The sequence below is a fragment of the Haliotis rufescens genome, unplaced genomic scaffold, assembly GCF_023055435.1.
Source record: "Haliotis rufescens isolate VD_foot unplaced genomic scaffold, xgHalRufe1.0.p SCAF_8, whole genome shotgun sequence".
In the NCBI taxonomy this organism is placed as follows: Eukaryota; Metazoa; Mollusca; class Gastropoda; order Lepetellida; family Haliotidae; genus Haliotis; species Haliotis rufescens.
In genome coordinates this window covers 42,252,728-42,267,405 of record NW_025964372.1, presented here as the reverse complement: position 1 = coordinate 42,267,405, position 14,678 = coordinate 42,252,728, and the positions used below count along the sequence as shown (strand labels likewise).

The following is a 14,678-nucleotide window of genomic DNA, read 5'->3' as shown; positions in this document are numbered from 1 at the left end:
TTAGCTTCCGCACTGATGCGGCGTCAAAACGACTGTTTCAATCAGAGCGGGTTTATTGTGATTTGATTGATAACCTCTGATTGACCAATCAAAATCAGTTAATTTCCATATTCATGGTGTGATGCATTTAAACTAATCGATGAGGTGCAACGTCTTGTATGCGTATCATTGAAAATACTGACACAGTTCACAGCTCTAAATATGTTAAAATTTCAATAGAAATACTGCAGTTGGGCAATAATATACATGTTGGTGCATTTATACGAAGCGTTAGTATCTCTCCTCAATGAATTATACCCATGAGTGAGTGAGTGAGTTGGGTTTTACGCCGCTTTTAACAGTATTCCAGTTATATCGCTGCGTGTCAGCTTAATGTGGGAGGAAAGCCCAAAGTGATGCAGGTGAAACCCATGAGCACGGGTATGGTGCTGACAAACCTAGAAACATAATCGGGGCGAACCAGGATTTGAACCCACGATCATAGGTTTCTGGCGCGCCCAAAGGACGCAACTCTGCACAGCGAATCGCAGCGCCTTAGACGACTGGACCACCCGTGCCCCCATTTTATACCCATGAAGACCCGAGGGGTAGAATAGCTCTTCAACAACCAATGCGACTATGCTAGTCGTAAGAGGTGACTAACGGGATTGGAAGGTCAGGTTCGCTGATTTGGTTGAAGCATGTCATCGTATCCCATTTGCGTGAATCGATGCTTATTATGCCAATCACTGGATTGTCTGGTCCAGACTCGATTATTGTTGGAATATTGCTGGGTGCGGCATTAAAGAACAAGTAAACAAATCAATGGATTAACTATCAATGCGTGTGACCTGTAGCCAGCTGTGGTGCATGGTGCATGGGGGGCCAGTTGCCCCCCCCCCCCCCCCCGACTTTTTATAGAAAACATTTTTCCTTGTGAAAGTTAACTTCAATAAGAAATGAATAATCTTATTCGCCATCCCTGTCAAAAAAAATGTTATCTACGGCCTTGACAACAACATACCACATTCCATGTCTCTTATTAATTTTTGTTTTGTATGTTACTAACACTATAATAAGCATTCGAATGCATCACGACCCGGGGTAGGATAGCTATTCATCAACCCATGCTTGCTGTGAAAGGCGACGATGCTTGTCGTAAGAGGCGACTAACGGGAACGGGTTGTCAGGCTCGCTGACTTGGTTGATGCATGTCATCGATCCCAATTGGGTAGAATAGGTCTTCAGGAACCCATGCTTGCGCTAAAAGGCGACTTTGCTTGTCGTAAAAGGCGACTAGCGGGATCGGGTGGCCAGGCTCGCTGACTTTGTTGATGCATGTCATCGATCCCAATTGGGTACAATAGGTCTTCAGCAACCCATGCTTGCCGTAAAAGGCGACTAGCGGGATCGGGTGGTCAGGCTCGTTGACTTGATTGATGCATGGGTTACACTTGCCGGGAAGCAAGGTGAGATGCAGCCCAAGACACCTGTGGGGAAGAATTTTTCCCTTTCGCCCCGACTGCCCGATTTATCGGGCAGCATAAACCATGGCCCGCGACCCGGCTGCCCAATAAATCGGGCGGCTACTGTCCAAGTCCCACACACGGCTGCCCGATATTTCGGGCGGCGCGTACTTGTTTACAAAATCGCTCATTCTACTTCCTTTCTCGTGTGTAATCTCGTTCTAAAATTAGAAATGAGATCTAGTCATTCCATGTAATTTTCCTGTCTTTTTCGCGGGAAATTCGAGCGTAGGTAACGTGTTTTCGCGACAGGTAAATGTTCTTGTTTGATTCGCTAAATTCCTTGCGTAATGGCGGCCAACTGCGATTCGGATAACGATCAGATGTCGGATGACGATCTTTTCGGAAATGATAATGTTTTTTATCTGATTAATTTACGCGAAGGGGAGAGAGTATTTCGCCATCTTTTGGGGGATTCGGACGACGAGGAAGATTTTGATGGTTTTGACGATGTGTACTCCCCTCCGAACTTTCAACAATGGGTGTGGCAGTGGGACTACAACGGTGGAGCTATAAGGGATTTTGCAGAGGAGACAGGGCCAAAGAATATTGACACGGTGAGTGAAGATGGTCGTGCTATTGATTTTTTTCAATTGTATTACGATGATTCTCTTTTTGAAGATTATCGGGGAAACGAATGACAATGCAGCCATCAAGAGAACAACAACAACAAAGATGAGTGGTATGACTATCTCTTGTTGAAATCAAGGCTTTTTATAGCATTTTGCTTTACATGGATATTGTGAAACTTGACAGGGATGAAATGTATTGGCATTCTGGAATTAAATATCCTTTGTTGAAATTTCCAGTCCCTGACATTATGTCCAGAGATAGATTTACACATGTAAAAAGGTACTTGCATTTCAGCACTGACAATCCTAATGCTAATGACAAACTGCACAAGGTACGCTACATACTTGATCATCTCAGGTCTTCTCTTCAGGAACACTACAGTCTCCACCAGCAAGTGTCAGTGGACAAGGCGATGATTCCCTTCAAGGGCAGGCTAAGTATCAAACAGTACATGCGAGATAAGCCGGTAATGTTACTGTTCCAACTTTGACGTTTATACAGGGAAGTATGGAACAGTAGTCGATCGACAGCTTGGGCTTTCAGGACAGGAGGTTGTTACCCTTTGTAAGGAAATTCTTGGCAAAGTTCATATCATCTTTACAGATATTTTTTACACAAGTCCTACACTTGCTGATTATCTATTGTTGGAGGAGACGTACCTGTGCGGCACTGTTCGGATCAACAGGAAAGGCTACCCGACGGCACAGCTACCAACAGGAAGAGATGCTACTCGTCTCGAATGTGGATCCATCGACTGGGTTGCCCGTGGAGACTTCGTCGCGACGATGTGGAAGGACAACAGGCCGGTCTACTTCCTATCTACAGGATTTCCCCCCCGGAGGAAGAAGGACTGACGACAAAGAGGAGGAAGAAGGATGGAACTCGGGAGGAACTTGCTGTAACACCAGCGGTGGTAGAGTATGGAAAGTACATGGGGGGTGTAGATAAGCTTGATCAGAACACGCGTGTGAACAAGAGTAAAAAAATCTATGAAATGGTACAGGCGTGTTGAGATCAAGCTAAGAGAGATTGCGATTTATAATGCATATCTCATTGAAGGTACGATCAACGATCACAACCCCAAGGGAAGACGCAAGAGAGATCTCCTGTCCTTCCGACTTGACCTGGCCCATCAGCTCCTCGGCAACATCACCAACAGGAACACCTCACAGCGACATGGTGACCATGAGGAACAGCGCCTGGACTGCAACAACCACTGGTCTGATGCAGCAGTAAGTAGTTACTGTGCGTGCCGCGTATGTACTAAAAAACATCAAGTGTTTCTGACATCCCATCCAGGAGTGGCCTACAAAGACAACCCATACAAGAGGTCAAAGACGTCCATGAAGTGCTCCAAGTGTGACGTCCCACTTTGCTGTTCCTCAAAGAAGAGCTGTTTCCAAGAGTACCATACTAAGGTCCAGTATTGGCGCTGATTATCCACCGAAGCCCTTTGCCACAAACATTTGTAAATATTGTAAATATATTTATTGCCACTTTTAATAATTGTAAATATATTTATTTCCACTTCTTATAGTTGTAAATATATTTATTACATCTATTATGTACACATATCTATTTCACACTTTTGTGATACTTTTATTTATTACGTTATGCTTGTTTACATTTATTCTTTGTTATACTGTGATACGTTTTCCTTTCAGGTTGGAGTCCAATGAATGTACTCGGTTATCCTGCATCTCAATGTAATATATTGTAATGTAATTCAATGGTCTAATAGAACTTCTTTTCAGCACATGTAAGCCGTTTTTTGACAAGTAAATTTTTAGCAATAAAAGTATTGGTAACTTACTTCTTCTCAGAAGTAGTTCGCATAAACGTTTTATCTTTCAAACACAAACATTAAATTATTTAAGCTATGAATAACTTTAAAAGTAACTTTTGACATAGTTTGTGTGTTTTTCAAGCTTATACGTTGCAGATTACAATTTAAAAAGGGAGGCAACTCTTGGCTACAACTTTTTTTTCTGATCGCAGTCCAAATTGTAGTTGGGCGGTTTGTCGTCGAATGTCCTTGTATTTGGCACAATTTGAATAAAATTTATTTCCATATTCATGTTTGCTTTTGTTGTTTTTTCATCCTAGTTTAAATTTTAGTAACTGTAATAATTATTTTATTTATTTATTGAATTATTAAGTACTAATTTAATTTATTATGCAGTAAATAGCCATGCATTGTAAATATGTTATCACAAGTTGTATATTTGTTGGACTTACAATCTTTCCGTCCTTTCAGCTCGTTTGGTAATGTCTTCCCTGTGATGTCTTTCTTGCAGTAGCTGTCGTTCAATGTTCAGGTAATGTGAAAAATAACTATTTATTTACTTAAATACTTAAGTTTTGTTTCATATCCAGAAAAAGAACCAAAAAAATCTTATATGGTGTTTTTAACTGTGTTAACGAGTTTACCTAAGAGGCTATAAGTGTATCATAAGTAATATGTGACATCGGTATAGAAAACAAAGTCAGTACCAAGTGTTGTAAACTTGTTTATTTGTTTACAGATGTGCATTAGGAGGATTTACCTGTAACACCTGGGATTACCTGTGCCGTCCACGATGACAAGCCAAGACCACCCCATTGTATCTGTGATTTATTTTTGTGATTTTGAATACATTTTGAACCCAAATTCATTGTCTGTTATCATTTCTTCAGTGTTTTCAAGTTTTATTTCACTTGTAAACACCTGTAATTAGAAAATAACAAAGGTTAGAGACAATAACAACAAAGGATATTACATTATACTTAATCCTCTTTACAATGGTATATGGTAAGTATATATTAAAAGCAGGTTTCTGGTAGAAGATGTGCATCAAAAATGATGGTGTTATTTTCCAATAATACTGCCATGGAGGCCAGTGTACAAGCCTTGTCAGTGTCAGGGACTGCAGGGTTTCAAGGGACATAACTCTGGGGCAGCCAGGGATGAAAGAGTTAACACAAACATTATAGTTGACGTTCACTCAGTGCTTTTACTGTCAAAATGACGAGGCTCATGGAGGCAAAGATCATTCAACATATGTATCACCCAACGGTTACACAAATAATTGGTTACATGTTGATAACATCGTGTAGTGTGTACTACAATCTATATACTTTCATTCTTCCCCGCCCTTAAGGCGGGGAAGTATACGGGAAACGTTAAATTTGTGGCATGTATGTCGATATGTTGGTTTATTTGAAATTTCAAGCCACGCATTTACGGAAACAAAACATACAAATCATGTGCGTCGAATGTTGATGCTATTCTTTTCCAGCAATAAGAGATACTTCAAAATCGTCTTTATGTAGTTAATTGATGCATCTGACCGTTTCTGGTCATTAGCTGACATTATTAAACCATTCATGTGTAATCCGATGTCCTTTTTTCCTCAAGGACTAATTTTCTGATTTTCACGGTGTATACAAAAGAAGAACTGTGCTCCGGAGATCGTAAATAACAGCATAATAAGTGTGAGTGAGGTAATGCTTTACGTCACATCGGCAATATTTCAGCCATATCGTGACGAGAAATTAGACATGAAAGATACATATATTTAAACTTTATAAAAATCTGTCAACGAAGGACAGTATGAGAACTAGAATATCACAGATAAGATTTTAAAACTAGTTGCGGAACATTTAAAAGAATTAAGTAGTAAGGAACAAAACAATATAAAAATGGGCTAGAGATCGTCAGTAACTAAAGGGAGATCACCACACCAGGGACCATGGGGACTTACAGTACCTTTGCTTCCTGCATGGACCCCGGCAGGATTTACACCATCCCTTCAGTCGCTGGCGATTATATGCAAGTTTAGCCATTGAATAAAACTAACAAATATACTTCGATTTAAAAGTCTGGTACGCATACAAATACTACGAATGGTTTGGGACTTACATACCCTCTTTGGGGGACAATAATTTTACGCTACTTCAACCCCCCTCGAGGGTACAGCCACTCACAATCTAAGTTATTTATTAGCACTACCAATTTATAAAATAATACATTAAGCACATCAAAATTTATGGACAAGTTCTATTTCTTTTAAAAAACTTAATATTAAATGAGAATTAACATCATTAAAAAGGTCCTTAACTGTTTTGACACTGAAATATTTATCCCTTGTGATGGAAAAATCAATACAGTCAAGCAGGACATGCTTGACCGTGATTCTTTCATCACAAGGGATGCAAAACGGAGGATCCTCACCATTTAAAAGATACTCATGTGTATATCTTGAATGGCCAATACGACATCGTCGCATAATGACCTCTTCAAATCTGGACTGACAGCCCAAGTAGGTGTAACCGATATGTGGTTTAATTGCATGTAATTTATTGATACCTACTTGGGTGTCCCACTTCTGTTGCATAAGATCTCTGATGTAAGATCGAATCATGGGTTTAAAATCAGTGTATGGGATCAGAAGTGGTGTCACAGATTTGTTGAGGGCTGCTTTAGCAGCAGCATCGGCCATTGTGTTACCAATAATTCCAACGTGGCTAGGTAACCAACAAAAGACGATGTCATATTGGCCAGTAGCAAGATCATTAAATAATTCGAGAATTTCGATTAAAAGTGGATGTTTTGATGACATATTTTTAATCGCCTGAAGGCATGAAAGAGAATCTGAAAACAGTATGAATTGTTTATGTTTAGCTTGATTATAGATATATTTTAGTGCTGTAAAAATGGCGTTTGCTTCTGCAGTGAATATGGAACTGTTATCAGGTAAACGTGAAGATATTGTTCTGGATCCAATGACGGTGGCACTAGCAACTGCGCCACCATCCTTGGATCCATCTGTAAATATAGATTTATAAGTGTCGTATGTGTTTCTTAATTGACTGTATTCTTGTTGGTAAATTAATTCGTTAGTGTCTGATTTCTTTAGTTTTGTTAATGTAAGATCTACCTCTGGTTTTACCATTTGCCAAGGAGGAGACGAGAAAAGTTTAGTAGGAGCTATATCTTGGAGTTGAATATTAGAAGCTGATATTGCAGATTTTATTCTGATTCCGAGTGGTGGAGTAAGTGTTGATTTCTTATTGTAAAGATCCTCGTAGAGAGGATGGAATATGCATTCAAAAGCTGGATTGGACTGATTAGAATATAATTTAGTGATGTATTGTAAAGATAATTTTAGACGGCGTTGTTTAAGAGAAGGCTCATCTGCTTCTATATAGAGACTGTGAATGGGAGACGTTCTGAAGGCTCCAAGACAAAGCCTCAGACCCTGATGATGTATCGTATCTAGTTTTTGTAAATTACTTTTGCAGGCTCCACCATATACGATGGAGCCATAATCAAGTTTGGAACGAATTAGTGACCTGTACAAGTGTAAGAGGGTTGTTTGATCCCCTCCCCACTTTGAATTAGAAACAACTTTTAATAGATCGAGTGCCTTCAGGCATTTAGCTTTGAGGTATTTAATATGCGGGAGAAAAGTTAAGTGATGATCAAAAATAAGTCCCAAGAACTTGGCTTCCTTAACAACTTTGATAGGAGTGCCATTCAGAAATAGTTCAGGGTCCTTATGCGGTTTATATTTTCGGCAGAAATGTATGCAATTAGTTTTTGATTTGGAAAATTTAAACCCGTTTTCTAGACACCACTTGTTAATTTTATTAAGACATAATTGTAATTGCCTTTCAATGGTGTGCATATTTTTACCCCGACAAGATAGATTAAAATCATCCACAAAAAGTGATCCATCAACTGAATCATTTAAAACTTTTGACAAACTGTTAATTTTTATACTGAATAAAGTGACAGACAAAATACTGCCTTGTGGGACACCCTGATCCTGATTATAATGATCAGACAGCATAATAAAAATTATGTTCTGAATATGCTTTTTCATGAACAACGACATCTCAATTTAAATGTAATATGGCTGAATTCCATATTCTACATACCACACTTTTGATTGTTTGGATGCTCTGGTCACTCATATATTTTGTGTCCCATGGCTCAAATCTATTTGCGTCTGTACCGTGTTCCACTGATCTCGATAATCTGTTGGATGAAGGCACAGCTCTCAACAGCCACAAAGTTAACACCGAATGCTATGAGGGGTATTTAGGTCATAATCAGCTCCCAGCAGCCACTGCCTCAAGCGATATTGTCTACATAACATATCAGTTTTATGGCTCCGTCACAGGTGCTCCAAATATTGAAGCAGGGAAAACAAATTTCATAGAATCATTTCAAAAAGCAATATTGATATCCCCGTCACTTTTGGTAACTTTTAATGATGTCTCCTTTGCAATTTTTACGGATTTCGATTCGTATGCATTATTTGACTGTCATCAGCGGAATGGTCTTGGTCAGATTGATCCGAATGGACAAGCGGTTTTACTTCTGTTTAGTAGTATGGATGAATTGTCATGTTACATCTTAACAGTATATATATCAGGCTACTATGCTTGTCGTAAGAGGCGTCAATCCCAATTGCGTGGATCGATGCTCATGATATTAGGCACTGGATTGTCTGGTCCAGACACGATTATTTACAGACCGCCGTCATATAGCTGGGATATTGCTGTGTGCGGCGTTAAACGACAAACCAATTAATCATCATCATATGAACTCAAACCAGTCATTGTTACAAGTAAACCACATTCCACAACAGTTACTGACACTGGATAAAAAATAGTATATAGAAAAAAACCAAGCAACTCAACTCATCATGATCACAATTACTATTCTTTGAAAGAAAGAAATACAAAAAAAAACTGACCAAAAAACGTAAAACAAGAGACGAGGAATCTCCGTTATTGATTAGTCCCGGTATTGAAATGTTCTCCAACTACGTGATAATATTTTGAGTATGTGCATCTGTGGTTGTGACCCAAAAAAACTTATCTAGTATGACTTTTTTTGCCATATGGAGCCCTTAGTATTTTCATTTACATTATTATAACCAAATGCTAAGAGTAAAAAGAATGTGATCTATTTTTTGAGTATGTGCATCTGCCAATGTTGTTGGCAGTTTTGATACTATTTCCACATGTTTACATTTGTGCCAGAAATTGCTTCCATTTCCTTCGATCTACTTTTTAAATAAAGACCCAGGTAAGAATAGGTCTTCAGCAACCTATGCTTGCCGTAAGAGGCGACGAACAGGATTGGGTAGTCAGGCTCGCCGATTTGGTCGATGCATAACATCATATTCCAATTGCGTAGTTCGATGCTCTTGGTGTCAATCACTGGATGATCTGGTCCAGACTGGATTATTTACAGACCTCCGTCATATGGCTGGAATACTGCTGAGTGCGGCGTTAAACAAGAAACTATTTTTAAATAGACCTACCCTATGCAAATGTATCAACTGTATTGCCCAATGCTCAAAATAAATAATATTTTTTTCCACAACAGCATTGTGTTATTTGTGGTTAATATAATTATGCTCCATCATGCCTTTCAGTAACATCATAATTATGCGTTTGTGAGGCATCACATATGGCGGGGAACTTTGATGCTCTGCATCAATGTTTTCTTGTTGCTTGTTGTCTAGGGGTATATTTACTTAATGAAAGTACAAACAACTCTGCACCAAAAGCACATGGCAATTACCGAATGGCACTATAAAGAACTACAAAGTAACTACAATTCAATTGGAACAACCACTGTGTGTTACAGAACAAGATAATCCAGAAATGACTGACATATTAATGATCATCAAGACACTGAATATGCATCTTTGTAATGCTTAACTGCTGTTGTTACATGTATACAAGGTAACAATTAATACTGATTCAGTCTTATGCAGTTACCTTAATATTCCAATGTCAACTTGATTATTAATTATCTTGTTTGTATAAAAAGTAATATTTAAACAACACTTTCGTGCTTAACAATAAATTTCAAAAATAAAACAATTAACAGATTCTGACAGGAGATGACCCAATTCACACGTTGTTATTGTTTTATCATGACGATGATATACTATTTCCAGAAATTCCTTGCAATTATCGCTAGATCTTGAATCTTTAAGCTTATTTCTTGGTATACTACTGTCAATTAAATATAATTCCAAATACAGACAACTTCCTTCCTACACAGGCCAAAAACAGTTAAAAGAGATGAAAACACTCGGAGCAATTGTTTACACATGGGCGCAGCCATCTTGAAACTCGCAGCGCCCCTAGCGGAAGGAAGATAACTCATCCTGGCTTAACATGCCGACTAATATAAACCATTGAACGTGGAACTTAGATGAATTGACTGACAAATTAACTACTTATCATACTCCTGGGAAACATAAAAAATATCTAACATTCATATGATGGGTTTTAATGCTTAACGTAAAACACCCTTCAAACACTATCGTAAACGTAAAATTCATCTTTTTTTATCTTAAATGCTTATCGTAAAATACAAAAAAATAACTGCATAACGTAAATAAATAATTTTACCAGTTATTAAAAATATTAAGTGTCAGGATGAAATGAAAGCAGAATTAAAAGTCCCATGTCCCTCCATGGCCGATTAAGAAATTTTTCGCCACGATTTTATTGAAAAAGAAGAAAAAATACTGCTTAATGAAAAGGTACCCAAAATTTTACTGCTCACTACTTATGGGACCCACCCATCAGGACCCTCCGTGAGGCCGGTGCAGTCTGACCCTGAACTTGCCTAGCTAATTCTATCGCTTTCACAATTTGTACAAACCAATCACCTACATATATAGAACCTTGGACTTATAATAAATGTTTATGTATGTATATTGATGTGGTAATTGAAGACAAAGATGAGAACAAAATAGCTGAAATACCATATAAGTTGCTTCCCCTTTGACACGATAAAGAATGCCAAAGCTGAAGTAACTGAGTGACGAACTATTAGAATTTATGCCCCCTCCCCCCCTTTTTAAATGCAACATTAAAATAAAGCAGTTTACCACATGTTACACATGTCATCGTATCCAAACTGCGTGGATCGATGCGCATGACGTCAATCACTAGATTGTCTGGTCCAGTCTCGACTGTGAAGATTCCGGGGTAGAATAGGTCTTCAGCAACCCATGCTTGCCGTAAAAGGTGACTAACTGGGTCGGGTGGTCAGGCTCGCTGCCTTGGTTGATGCATGTCATCGACCCCAATTGCGTTGATCGATGCTCATGATATCAATCACTGGATTGTCTGGTCGAGACTCGATTACTTACAGACCGCCGTCATATAGCTGGAATATTCCTGAGTGCGGCGTAAAGCAACCAACTGCGTGGATCGATGTTCATGATATCAATCACTTGAATGTCTGGTTCAGACTCGATTATTGACAGGCCGCCGTCATATAGCTGGAATATTGCTGAGAGCGGCGGTAAACAACAAACCAACCAACCAAGTTTAAGACATACTCTATGAGCAAGTACTGAATGGAATATCATGATAATGGTATTTGTGCATACGGTCAAAAAAAGGATGAAATATACCCCCACAGTTAGTACATACCAGAAATCATACCTTTTTCCAAATATTACCTGCCGCATTTCCGTTATTTCCAAGGTGTAAAATCCCGTTTTTAATCCGGTGTAACCCACATTCCGTAACTCTTATGTCACACTTCGTTGACCGGTTGTGCATTAGCCTCGCATAACTATGAGCGGTTATCTTCTTAAAATCAAAGCTGCGTGCACAACTGTTGGGATACGAGGTTGTATGTTGACAGTATATTCTTTGTGTTTGATGTTGACGACCTGGGACGCAGCTGCAGCCATAGCAGGAGAGCACCTCCATATGACTGCAAGAGTAGGTCAGAATTTATATTATTTATACATTCATATTCAATATCTGCAGCTTGATAAATGTCGTTATCCTTTGCAAGGCTTGCTTAGTTTTTTAGGGGTTCCCACCTCATGTCAGCTTACACAAAGTTGCCGTGTTAAACATGCTTTCAATGCCTGTCATATATAGGGAAGAATCAGAGTGTAGAAAAACCTCTAAATCATATACAGCGCCTGAAATTGTCATTATCATTTGCTGGTTTATGGCCTTTCATATTAATACCTTTGGTTGGTGTTGTAAATCCTGCTTGGAACCATGCAGGAAGCACTGGTACCATAAGTCCCCTGGGTCCCTAGTCTGGTGACCTTACCTTCATTGCTAGTGATCTATGGCCCCATTGTTCCGGTGTGACATTGCCTACTCATTAGATATCTTTTAATGTTCTGCAACTAGTTTTAATTGTTTGCTGTTTGCTGTTTAACGCCGTACTCAGCAATGATCCAGCTATATGACGGCGGTCTGTAAATATTTGAATCGGCAGTCTGCATACTGGAGGTGCAGTTAAAATAGACAATGAGTTTGTCCGGTTCAATGTTTGATCGACACTGACCACTGCAGCTGTTTTATCAATATATGAAATCCAACAGAATGTTGTAATTGTTTATATGATGTAATGGTCATGTACAGCATGTCTATTTATCCCCCTTTTGTGTAGTAATCTGCAGGGATCATAGGCACATGCGTGGCCCTCCCCTACTCCTTCTAAAAACCAGATGTATGTTGTAGGCAGTAACATTATCTGAGAGAGGATTAAACAACAAACAAGCAGAGTAAAACGCTGTGTGGAGCAAACAATAGTGGGTCATAGTTGTATGTACGCCTTGTCTCAGTTCGGCTGGGATACAAGATGATATGAAACCAAGAAAACGCATTGGGAAGTGAAGGGGCGCAACGAAGCGTAGCGGAGTTGGAAGGAGAAATCGTATAAACGTTCACGCTTTAGCCGGAGGGCTGTTATACATTATTAAGTCCCCGAGGTACAAATCGTCGCTTTTTTTAACTAAACATACGTCATAGTCTGACATACATTGAAATATCATTTACTACGTATACCGACATGAAATAAGGGTAATTAGCTATGGCTGGAGTGTGCATTTACAATACCGTGGCGTTGTATCTGAGGGCAACTTATACTCACGATGAGATGTCACATCCTGCATGAACATGACGTGGTGCACACAGACGCCAAAGTGTATGCGCCTTTTTGGGGTTCCCACAATCACTAATGCAACTGAGCTACTAACACTCTCAACAGACAACATAACGATATCTCTCTCTCTCTCTCTCTCTCTCTCTCTCTCTCTCTCTCATTACATTATTTGCACTACGCGTACGGTAAAATAACAGGACTACTGTAGGTTGAGCAGAATAATACTGCGGTCACAATCCAGTTAACCAGGACCATGCCCTTGAGAGGGAGAAGAGACAACATCTTGTCAACCAGAGCGAGTGAGTAGGTTTTACGTCGCATTTAGCAATATTCCGGCAATATCACAGAAATTGCCAATTATTGTGTCGCATATGGTTATCGATGTGCATTTGTAAAGCAGGAAACGCATGGCATATTGATGGCTGTCTGTTTATGAATGGTCCCTCATGTTGTTTTTCCAAAAGATTCGGATACAGGTGTTATTATCCTATCACATGAAAAAAAAGGTTCAAAATTAATCAAATATAACTATAGATCTATTAGTGTATTGAGTAATTTGTCTAAAGAGTTCACAATTATATTAAATACTAGGTTATTTTCTTTCAGATATGTATGACAAAATATCATAATATCAATCTGGTTTTAGACGAGGACACTCGACAATTGACGATCTATTTATTTTAAATGCTATTATTCAACGATATTTAGGTATGTCTGGTGGTCGTTATGTGTAGCCTTTATAGGCATTTCAAAGGCGTTCTAATTTGTGGAAAGTTTTTGAAAAGCGCGGTGTCTGCTCTAAGATGTCAAAAATGTTCAAGTCAGTTTGATGGTAATGTTACGTCATGTGTCGGAAGTAATAACCTGTTGTCAAACCAATTTCAATGTAATTGAGGTGCTAGACAAGGTTGCGATTTAAGCCTCTTCTTATTTCAATTATTCATAAATGAAATTGTGCACACAATGAAACAGGAACAGTTATCTGGAACACAGTTTCATCCTGAGATTATACAAGTTTTATTATTGCTCTTTGCAGATGATTTGATTTTAATTTCAGACACTGTTAGCATGATTAGGGGATTACAGAAGGAATTATCTATCTTAAATAAATAAGGAGGACTGTGGGACTGTAGGACTAGAATATGTTAGTTTTAATATTGATAAAACTAAAATTGTAGTTTTTCAGAGAAGTGGGCGGCTGAATAAAAGTGCATAATGTCATCTGAATGGACAACTTGTGGAAGTCACACAAGGGTATAAATATTTAGGTTTGTTTTTAGCAGCAGGCTGTTATGGACACAAGCTTTAAGCAACATAGCAGTTCAAGCTAAAATGGTACTTATCAACCAATTAAAAATCATGAATTGTTTGCAGCCTTATTTTCTAAAATTTCTTTTCAGATTGTTTGACTCTAAGATATCACCTTTGTTACTGTATTGGTCAGAAATATGGACATTCCATAAAATGGAAGAAGTTGAGAAAGTTCATTTATATGCGTGTTAATGGTTATTGAATGTTAAACAATGTACATCAAGTAGCGCTGTATTGGGTGAATTTTGCAGAGTCCCTTTACATAACAATGGACCCGAGAAGATCCGGGGTTGAATAGGTCTTCAGCAACTCATGCTTGCCGTAAGAGGCGACTATGCTTGTCGTAA

The 14,678-nt window shown here is 38.8% G+C and overlaps 1 long non-coding RNA gene across 1 annotated transcript; it reads left to right on the top strand.

Moving 5' to 3' along the window:
- Positions 1-2,582: 2,582 nt before the first annotated feature.
- LOC125376816 lies at positions 2,583-4,728 on the top strand. Its single transcript, XR_007219273.1, has 2 exons — positions 2,583-4,396; positions 4,604-4,728. It is a non-coding gene; the product is annotated as an uncharacterized LOC125376816 (long non-coding RNA).
- Positions 4,729-14,678: the final 9,950 nt, after the last annotated feature.